This window comes from Pieris rapae, chromosome 6 (genome assembly GCF_905147795.1).
Source record: "Pieris rapae chromosome 6, ilPieRapa1.1, whole genome shotgun sequence".
In the NCBI taxonomy this organism is placed as follows: domain Eukaryota; kingdom Metazoa; phylum Arthropoda; class Insecta; order Lepidoptera; family Pieridae; genus Pieris; species Pieris rapae.
In genome coordinates, this window is record NC_059514.1 from 6,048,434 (window position 1) to 6,057,818 (window position 9,385).

Genomic DNA, 9,385 nt, shown 5'->3' on the forward strand with positions numbered 1-9,385 from the left:
ATAATGGAGCTTCATTATGTTTTACATTCGAATATTTAAGACTGAACACACTTTGCACTGTCTAGACAAGCGTTGGTTATTCACGAAGCTATATTTTTTCAAGCACCCGCATTAAGTTTTGCAGGATTTTATAAACATTTGCTCTATTTATATCGATTTTTCTTTGTTATGTTATTTTATTAGCTTTGTATCATCATAGAATACGATATTTGATTTTAAATTATTTATATACACTTCGTTGTATGATTTATACATTTGAATATGCATCTGCAAATAATGGTAAGAATTAAACATACACATAAATCCTTGATTTTACTATTTTGCTCTATCAATACGATCTAAACTAAACTAAAAAGGCTTTCTTTTTCAATTATTATATTAGGGATTACGTGACCCATTTTCTATGTTTTCTATAATTTAAACCACTTAAATTCGAGCTACAAAAGCTTGAGAAAATATTGTTTCATGAGATGACGGTTAAACAGATTCAGTGACGTCTGCGTGGACCAAAGCTTTTCCGAGCGTTAACACAATAGTAGTGATCTCACTCACACATATGTGATTTATATAGGTGTCTTCTTCACTCGTAGCGCGGGAAATTTGCGCCAATGCGGTCTCTCAGACCTGTAGATTCAATTGCTTAGACAGGACGTTTCAGTTTTGCAAGCTTTCGCTGAAACGTAGCGTAGTGCTTAAACTTTCTGCTCTTTAGTGTTATTTCTTGTAGTGTTGTGTTTTAGTATTAAGTGATTGTAAATAGTGAAAGACGTAATAGTGAGGTAAGTAATTTAAATGAACATGAAATTAAATCTCATAAATCTCCTGGGCATTTAAAATTGAGGGTTAATATTTTATTCGTAGCCAGTAATTTAAAAATACATTTCCATAAATAATATAGATGTAGATCATGTATGCTTGTTAATATTGCAAATATAAATAATTATTCGTTTATAGAATGGTGCAATTTTAGATCGAAAGGGCATAAGGATTATTTTTTTTGTTTGTATATTTGATATGTGAAGGCAAAGGTGCTTATTAAAACGCTCATATTTCTTTAACTACTTTGTTAAAGCCAATAAATATATAATAGGGCCAATATATATATTCGTTTCACGATTGATAATTTATCGAAATTTTAAACATCTACATAATATTATATTCTGGTGCGGTTTATCGATCGTGATCACCTCATTGACATAGAAATTAGAGACGGTCTGGTTTTATCGTTTACCTGTAAAATTTCATTTTTGTTGAAAAGACAATCGGGGTTTGATGAAAATATTCAAGCAAATTTCTTACAAAAAAATAAAATGGCTTAGTTTTAACTTCCTTATTTATGCTTTATCTTGGTGTACACAGGTATTACAATTCGTATTTTTTGCTTCAAATATATATATATTAAAATCAAACTATTATTTAGACAATTATCCTCGCCAATATAAGAAAAAAGAACGCTCTCGGAATCCCTCTGGCATTGAGAGTGTACATGGGTGGCCTGCCTGTGAGCCTCCTGCCCGTTTGCTATAGAGCAAAAACGAAGAATTCCTGCTATTTCAATATAATTACTTGTATAACACAACCAAGTTTTATTAAGTGTTTTTTTAGCTATTCTTTAACTACCTAATATGAGACAGTATCTCTAAAAAAATATTTTTGTAAATACTTTATCCTAGTAGTAATGAGCAACTAACGTTTTTTACAAAATTCTTTGAATTTATTGGTGACATAAGTTAGGTTTTGTTCCCTTGGCGTTTTAGTAATTAGTTACTAAAACGCCAGATGGGGACCGCTAAAATCTAATATTGAACTTTGTGATCCATCAAAGTTATAAACAATTAGGCATTATTATACTTCGGGACGAATATACAGAAAATAGCTTTATTACGGTCTTGATAAAATGTATAATAAAAGTACTGCGATGATTGATAGATTCCTAAAATTTTATAATAAATACAATATTTGATTCAATTCCCACTTTCAGCCAAATCTGTGCAAGTAATCGTACCTAGAGAGAAACATTTTAATTTTCTTAAAAGGTAAATAAATAACACCGAGTTTCCTTAAAAGCTTTTCGTGAAAAAACTTTTTTATAACTCTGAAGTTGATATTTTATAAACGTTTATACATAAGTGCCTAATCATTATACAGTCGCGCACGGTCTACGATTTTCGCTTAGAAATAAGCCATCGTATGTTAAAAATTATAGGGGAACAAATTTAGCTTGATCACGTGACCACTATCATAGAATCAAAGGGCGTTAGTGGGTCAGGCCTTTTGCAAAGCACTTTTAACTAGATTTGAAATAATTTAACAGTTTGTTCGGTGAATACTCCTAAAACATCGGAAAAACTTCAACTATAATTAGAGGACTAGTGACGAGCACAGAACACCTACCAAAAAACACCTATCTATATATACAGAAATCTGAAGCCAAAATGTATATGTATATACAGTTTATTAATAAATGAGTATATATTAAATAGTTCTTTGAAGTAAGTTCTTCTACTTAGACATGACATCTGTGATAAAAGCTTTCTGTTTTACTCAAGTTTGTATTATGTAAATTCGGTGTCTGAAAGTAATAGTTAGGAGTGTTTGTAATTTATTCCCAACTGATGTCTCCAGAATAAAAGGAGGTCTCATTTATATACGAAAACCACCTCTTCTGTGATTGACCTATATTAGACTTATTCTCTACGGCATGTATCTATTATCTATGTACAATAAGGAGAATTTAACAGGCCACTTTTATTTAATAATAACAATTTGCACCTTCAAACAAAACAATGGTCATCAGAACCCAGACCTTAACGAATCAGAATAATACGTCAACATTTTAGATTAATTAGTTTTTTCTTTTCAGGTAAATTAGTGCATCGTCAAAATATATTCCAAAATACAAATTATTGCTTAACATCAACCTGATTAAAAATTGTTACTGTTTTAATATTTTATCAAATTGAAATTGTATATTTTAAAATAAGACTTATTAATGTTGTTATCTTCATAAATATATTAAAAGTTACATATATTATTATTGCCTAATAGTTAATATATCAAATCAAAGTCAAATCAAAGTCCAAATGGGACCAGACAGAATCCGAATTTAAAAAGTGAATAAAGTCTCGACAAAAATCAAAATGGAGGCGTCACCGTCTGGTACACCAAAAGCCCCTTCGCCGCCTCCCAACCAAATGCCTTCCAAGGAAAGAAGAATGTCACATTTTAAGGAGTACAAGTTCTTCAGGAGTTTTAGCGCGAAAATTGAAAATTGGCCTATGAGAAAAGCTGAACAACTGTGGAGAAAAATGAGGGAAAGAAAAATAGCAGGTATGAATTTAATTTAATTTTTTTATTACTGTAACAATTTAAAAAAAAAAACTAAAAAATGGATGCGCCCAACGTGGGGCTCGAACCCACGACCCTGAGATTAAGAGTCTCATGCTCTACCGACTGAGCTAGCCGGGCTTGTGACAGTTAATCCGAAATATGTTATGTATTTATAGAAGAGTAGTAAATGTATTTATATTTTAAATTAGAATGACCTCACCAAAGACACCTTGAAATATTTGTATATTTATTATATTACATCAAAATAGACTATAGAATAAGAGCCAATGAAAACCAGTAATTATTACGTCTATAAAGGGCAATAAGCCGTGAACTTTATCTATCATTCCTCTCCCTTATTTTCTCTTTCTCTCATTGTCTAGACTGAGTTGTTGTTAATTCAAAATTAACGCTTCAATGAAATGTATGAAACGAAAGCTCTAAAAGTTATAGCTTTATATTGTGGTTTTCTATTATCATGTAACTAGATTACTAAAAGAACTGACTGTAAAGTTTGCAAAGTGGTTGTAAAAATAATAGGGATGGCACCTTCAAAATATCAGGTTTCCGGTTGAATAACATCCAGTTGGAAAACATTCTGTAATTTTCGCTTACGGCTATTAATAGGCTTTAGATTTTGTACTACTTTGATCTTGTACAAGGTTCGCCCATTAAACTTTAAACACGTAGCTAATATAATCCTCGATGCGAAACTTACTACAACTTCTATATAAATAAGATTTTTTGTAATACTATTATATATATATATATATATATATATATATATATATATATGTGTGTGTGTCTTTATATAGCGAATATATTCGTAACTGCAAGAAATGTTATCTATAGTACTAGGCAGTTTTATTATTTTAATAAACAGCATTTATGTGTAAGAAGATATGATTTGTGACGTATCTTTAGCAAGTAAGGCAATTCATAGAAATTATTTCCGCGACTCGAATGGTTTCGTACAACCCTAGCAGTTTATAGATAAAGAAAGTAATAAATGTTGTACTTACCGAGATGGGTCGTAAAAGGGACATTTCTTCAAAAACGATGCCGTTACGACTCCTGTTATTTGATTGTTGACGAAATGGCGGCCCTTAACGAAATTTTGTTTATTTTATAAATTACCTTAACGATGTTTCGTTTATATTGGCTTTAAAAACGCCTTAAATTTAGTAATTTAGACGACGATTTGTTCATCAGAATATGGTATGTTTTTAATGCGTACCGGCATACAAACAAGTTATTTAAACCACTAAATGTATGACTGCTAATCTGATATGAAAGTTCTGTAGCTCGAAAGTACCTATAGATGGATGTACGTTTCTGCAGTTTTCATCACCGCCGGGACGATAGCAACACCAATGCCAACTTCTGTATTCATCATCGGAACAATAGTATCGGAATCGCAATCGATATGAACAGACTGAAATTTAATAAAAGACACCAATTATTAAAATTGTTCAAAATTCTTAATATAGATGAATTGTTTTACTACGCAACATAACCCGCTATCACTAATCAAATTTATGTAGAAACAGATTCAACATAAAATAAAGTTATGGTTATATTACTTATAATAGCTATTGGCATCTGTTCCTGGGTGCTAATTGTAATTGACTTTCTAAACCTCTTATTTGTTTTTATTTGATTACCTCTATCAATATTTATCAGAAATTTTCCAAAGATCACATTCATGATTGATATGTCTCATTACATTAAAATTGCCAACGCAGTTACAAAGTGTGCCAAAAGACAAAACATGATTAAGGTAAATGTATGTATTTATCATCATGTTATCGATATATTTTGCTTGTAATATTTATACATAGAAAGAAAACGCTTCTGAATTATGGCTATTATAATGTCACCACCTCCCTGTAAGTTTAATTTTTGTATAAGTATTTCTTGTCGTAGCCAGCCTGGAGCAGAAAATGCTAATTTACATTAAACATTAATTAAGGCTTTGATTAAAATATAATGAAACATTCAATGAAATACTTAATGTACGAATGTTTGAAATTGCTTCACTTCAGCATGAATTAAGTCATTCTACGTGCAGATGACAGAAACTTTAAAACATTGAACGAGTTCTTGATGCAAAATAGTTTTGATTTAAAATAAAAAACAAAAAATATCAGTTTCATAACATATAAACTACAAAACAACATCTGGAATGTTTAACCAAGGTGGTCATTTCTTAACCTCAATGAATGACTTCGATTTTGTCACATAATCAATATTATGTGATTTTAGTATAACGTAATAATCGTAAATACGTTATCGCCGGTGGCCGTCTGCCAATTTCGCAATCGTATTTAAAATTTAAAGTGCCTGATGTACTTAAATCGCTCAGTTCTGTACAATTGCTGTGAAAAATATCCAGGAGCATGTTATAAAGAAATTCTGCATATTGTAGTTTTCCAAGGTAAGGTAAAGTATTAATGCCAAAAAAAATTAATCAGAAAAATGGGTATATATTGTATATTATATATAAACACTATAGTACAACCAAGTTTACAAACAGTTTGCCAAGCATCATTATAAGGGATAAAACATATTATAGTATGTTAAATGTATTCTCGATCTTTATTATATATGTATATTTAAACGTTTTATTACTCTTGTAAATGTTTAACCTGAAAAGGACTATCGGCTGTCGCAATACTTAAAATTTTACTAACGTTCTTGTAACCCATGGGATGTTCGAGGCATTCCACATGATATTATATATTTGGACTGTAGTACTATTGGTAGCTGATATCTGCTGTTATGATACTTTTGACCTTTTTAGTTATGAATCTGTATTGTATGTGTATGGAAAAAAAGCAAAGTTTTTTTGACAAAATTGAAAGATTTTTTTTGAGTCAATATATATTATTCCCAACAGCAGTGTTGGCCTAGTGGCTACAGCGTGCGACTCTCTTACCTGAGGTCGTAAGTTCGATCCCAGACTGTGCACCAATGGACTTTCTTTCTATGTGCCCATTTAACATTTACTCGAACGGTGAAGGAAAACATTATGAGGAAACGGACATGTCTTAGACCCAAAAAGTCGGCGACGTGTGTCAGGCACTAGATGCTCATAACCTACTTGCCAATTAGATTTAAAAAATGATCATGAAACAGATTCAGAAACCAGGACCAAAAAGAGGTTGTAGCGCCACTGATTTATTTTAAATATACGCAAACATGTTAATAGCTTTTTTTTAAATTCTAATTCTAGCAAACAATATAAACACAGCCTTAGCACTAGCTTTTTCGGCACACTAGATTTCTCTATCGTTGTAAATAAAAGTAAGTAAAAAAATACTAAAGAACTGAAATGAATATCATCGTAACACCGATTTGTGTTGTATTTTATATGCTAACGATAATAGCTTTTCCTTGAACATTATTCTAGATTACTATTTGTGTTCTAGGTTATTCTATTAATTATTTTGTAAGGTTACACTATGAGAATAGAAAGATTAATAACATTATTAATTATTGAGCACTGTGTTCAATAACAAAAGACGTCCATACACACCCACGCATAGACTCAGTTATGCTGGCCAATTTTAACCGACCTCATAAAAATAAAAGAGGACGATGTCAATTTGACGATTTATTTAGCCTCAATGTGCGTGGTGTCAATTAATTATAAATGATAAAGATAAGAAGTTTCAATGAATCCGTTTAAATCATAGATAATTATTTAATTATTTTTTTTAACAGGCACAAAGTTCACCACAATCTTTCCCACCATTTAGGAGAAATATTTATAAATATTAAAATAAAACATAGAAAGAAAAACTATTTTATGAATTATTGGTTTCTATACACAGCAATGTGTTCTTTGAAAATTTTAGAACTTACTTTATTGTATAATTAATAATGACGACATATGTAATGAAACATATGTAGACTCTATGAGGGTATTTATAATTTTTACCTATTTAAAAAATCATATACCCGCATTCACATGCGTATATGATTATTAGTCTTGCATTACGTAGAGCCAATTTTCAAAGTAATTGCGAATAATACCCGCTTTTAATGCGCATTAAAACGTTGTTATGGAGTCTGATAACAATAAATTGTTGAGATTTTACTGAATGTGGCTTAGTGGACCTTTGTGTAAAACTTGAAGTTCAAGGTAAGTTGTAGATAAAGTTTTGGTTTATTCTGTAAAAGTCAGTTTACGAAATCTTCTGAATTCGGCCAAAAGCAGAGCTGGGTGAAGTAAGCTAGAATGCGTTCGAGTTTAGTTACAGAATTGATTTAACGTTTACCCATCCATTTTTATCTTTTATCCATATTTATCGTTCCTGTTGTTTGTCATACAACATTTAACATATGTTTTGTCAGTAGTCTGTCAAAATTGATGGTCTAATGAACAAAATAATATGTAATATTTATAGTATAACATATGTGTTTCTTCACCTCCACATAATAGTAATAATTCTTTTCTGTGAGTTATGAAAATAATATTATACGTTAATGTTGCAGTTTGTTCGGCCAAGCGTATCTATTATTTAATCTCGCATGGGTTTGTGTATCAAACATGAAAACACAATGAGTTATGAGTGAGGAACATTCGTGGATAACGTTAAACATAGGTCAGGGTGAAGGACCGCGCTATCTTCGCGGTAACTATATTTCTTACTATGTTAGGATAAAAACACCGAATAAATATATATTAGATATTTTAAGTGCATATATCTTTCAATACTTCAAATTATTTGTTAGTCTTACGTTAGAATTAACCAATCACACATAAATAAACATTTGTAAATCGCCAATACTAGCTTCCACGCCTTTGCCCCGCATAGTTTGTGTATTTAAAAAAAGTTGAGACTTTAATTAAAATAATCGTTATATTTCAATTTATATAAAATAGTTAATTTATCTAAACTTCTTATATGGGGACTTAAATTTCATAGTATATACGTAATTTTCCACACTTCAGATCATAATAAAAGAGTCTGACATTTCCATATACGCATTTCAATGTTATGCCTTTTGTAACCTAAATTATGGTCACATACATGGGTGTTTAATGCACGCAGTCATTGTATGGTAATAATACCATATGATTGTTACGCAGGTCGCGTGTCAACTGTCCTTTGTAGATTAGAACACTTGCCTTTGAGTGTCGTCACGTCTGTTAAAACTATTTAAAAATTTACCTTTGACTGTTGGCTAAAAGCATTTATCCTGCATTTCCCGAGAGAGAATATACTGTCGTCTATATCCATCATCGGTAAAGAAAAACTAAACTCTTATATTATAGAACTATTAGATAGCCGAATTTTGCACCACATAGAAAAAATAACGAGAAATTGACGTATACAACAGTCTATTGTATCTTGTTGTACCTGTTGTTGTTTGTTGTATGTTTTGTTTTCTCCCATTCTACACGCATTTTGCAATTAATTATAACGAAATATATATGATAGATTAAAGATTTTGAATGCCTTAAAAAATAGTTTTTTTTGCGATTTTAGGCTGTATTATCCATATTTAAATTATAGTTTTGCCAAATATCTGTATCAGCATATCGACAGTGTCAGATTCTGAAAACACAAATTGCACACTCATAATATATAGTGTAAAACATATTTTAATGACGTTTTTTCTTAATACAAACGGAAGGGATAATACCTTACGACAAGATACAAGAACATACTGATAACTGGCAAAATTCGATTTATAAATCGTGTATTATAAATTGTTATGTGTGTATGTTAAAATTAGCGTATTTTCGTCACATTCAATGACATTTATCATATATTTATTTTTACTAAATAGTTCTACCAATATATTTTTATACATAATTTAGCGAATTAAGTCGGGGCCACCAGCGTTTCTTAAAAATAATTATCGTGTGAAATGAACCATAAAAACAAACACTGCTAATGACACGTTCATTATTCCGTATAAAGAAAATTAAGGAGTTATCAAACAAAAACGTCTCATAATTTATAGGTCGTTGCATATTTTATTTTAATGAGTATGAATAACTTAATATCAATTGTATTCAGGAAACTTATGACGGTATAAA

General features: G+C 30.5%; 1 non-coding gene across 1 annotated transcript; it reads right to left on the minus strand.

Moving 5' to 3' along the window:
* Nucleotides 1-3,395: 3,395 nt before the first annotated feature.
* Trnak-cuu lies at nucleotides 3,396-3,468 on the minus strand. Its single transcript has one exon. It is a non-coding gene; the product is annotated as a tRNA-Lys (tRNA).
* Between the last annotated feature and the right edge of the window lie 5,917 nt (nucleotides 3,469-9,385).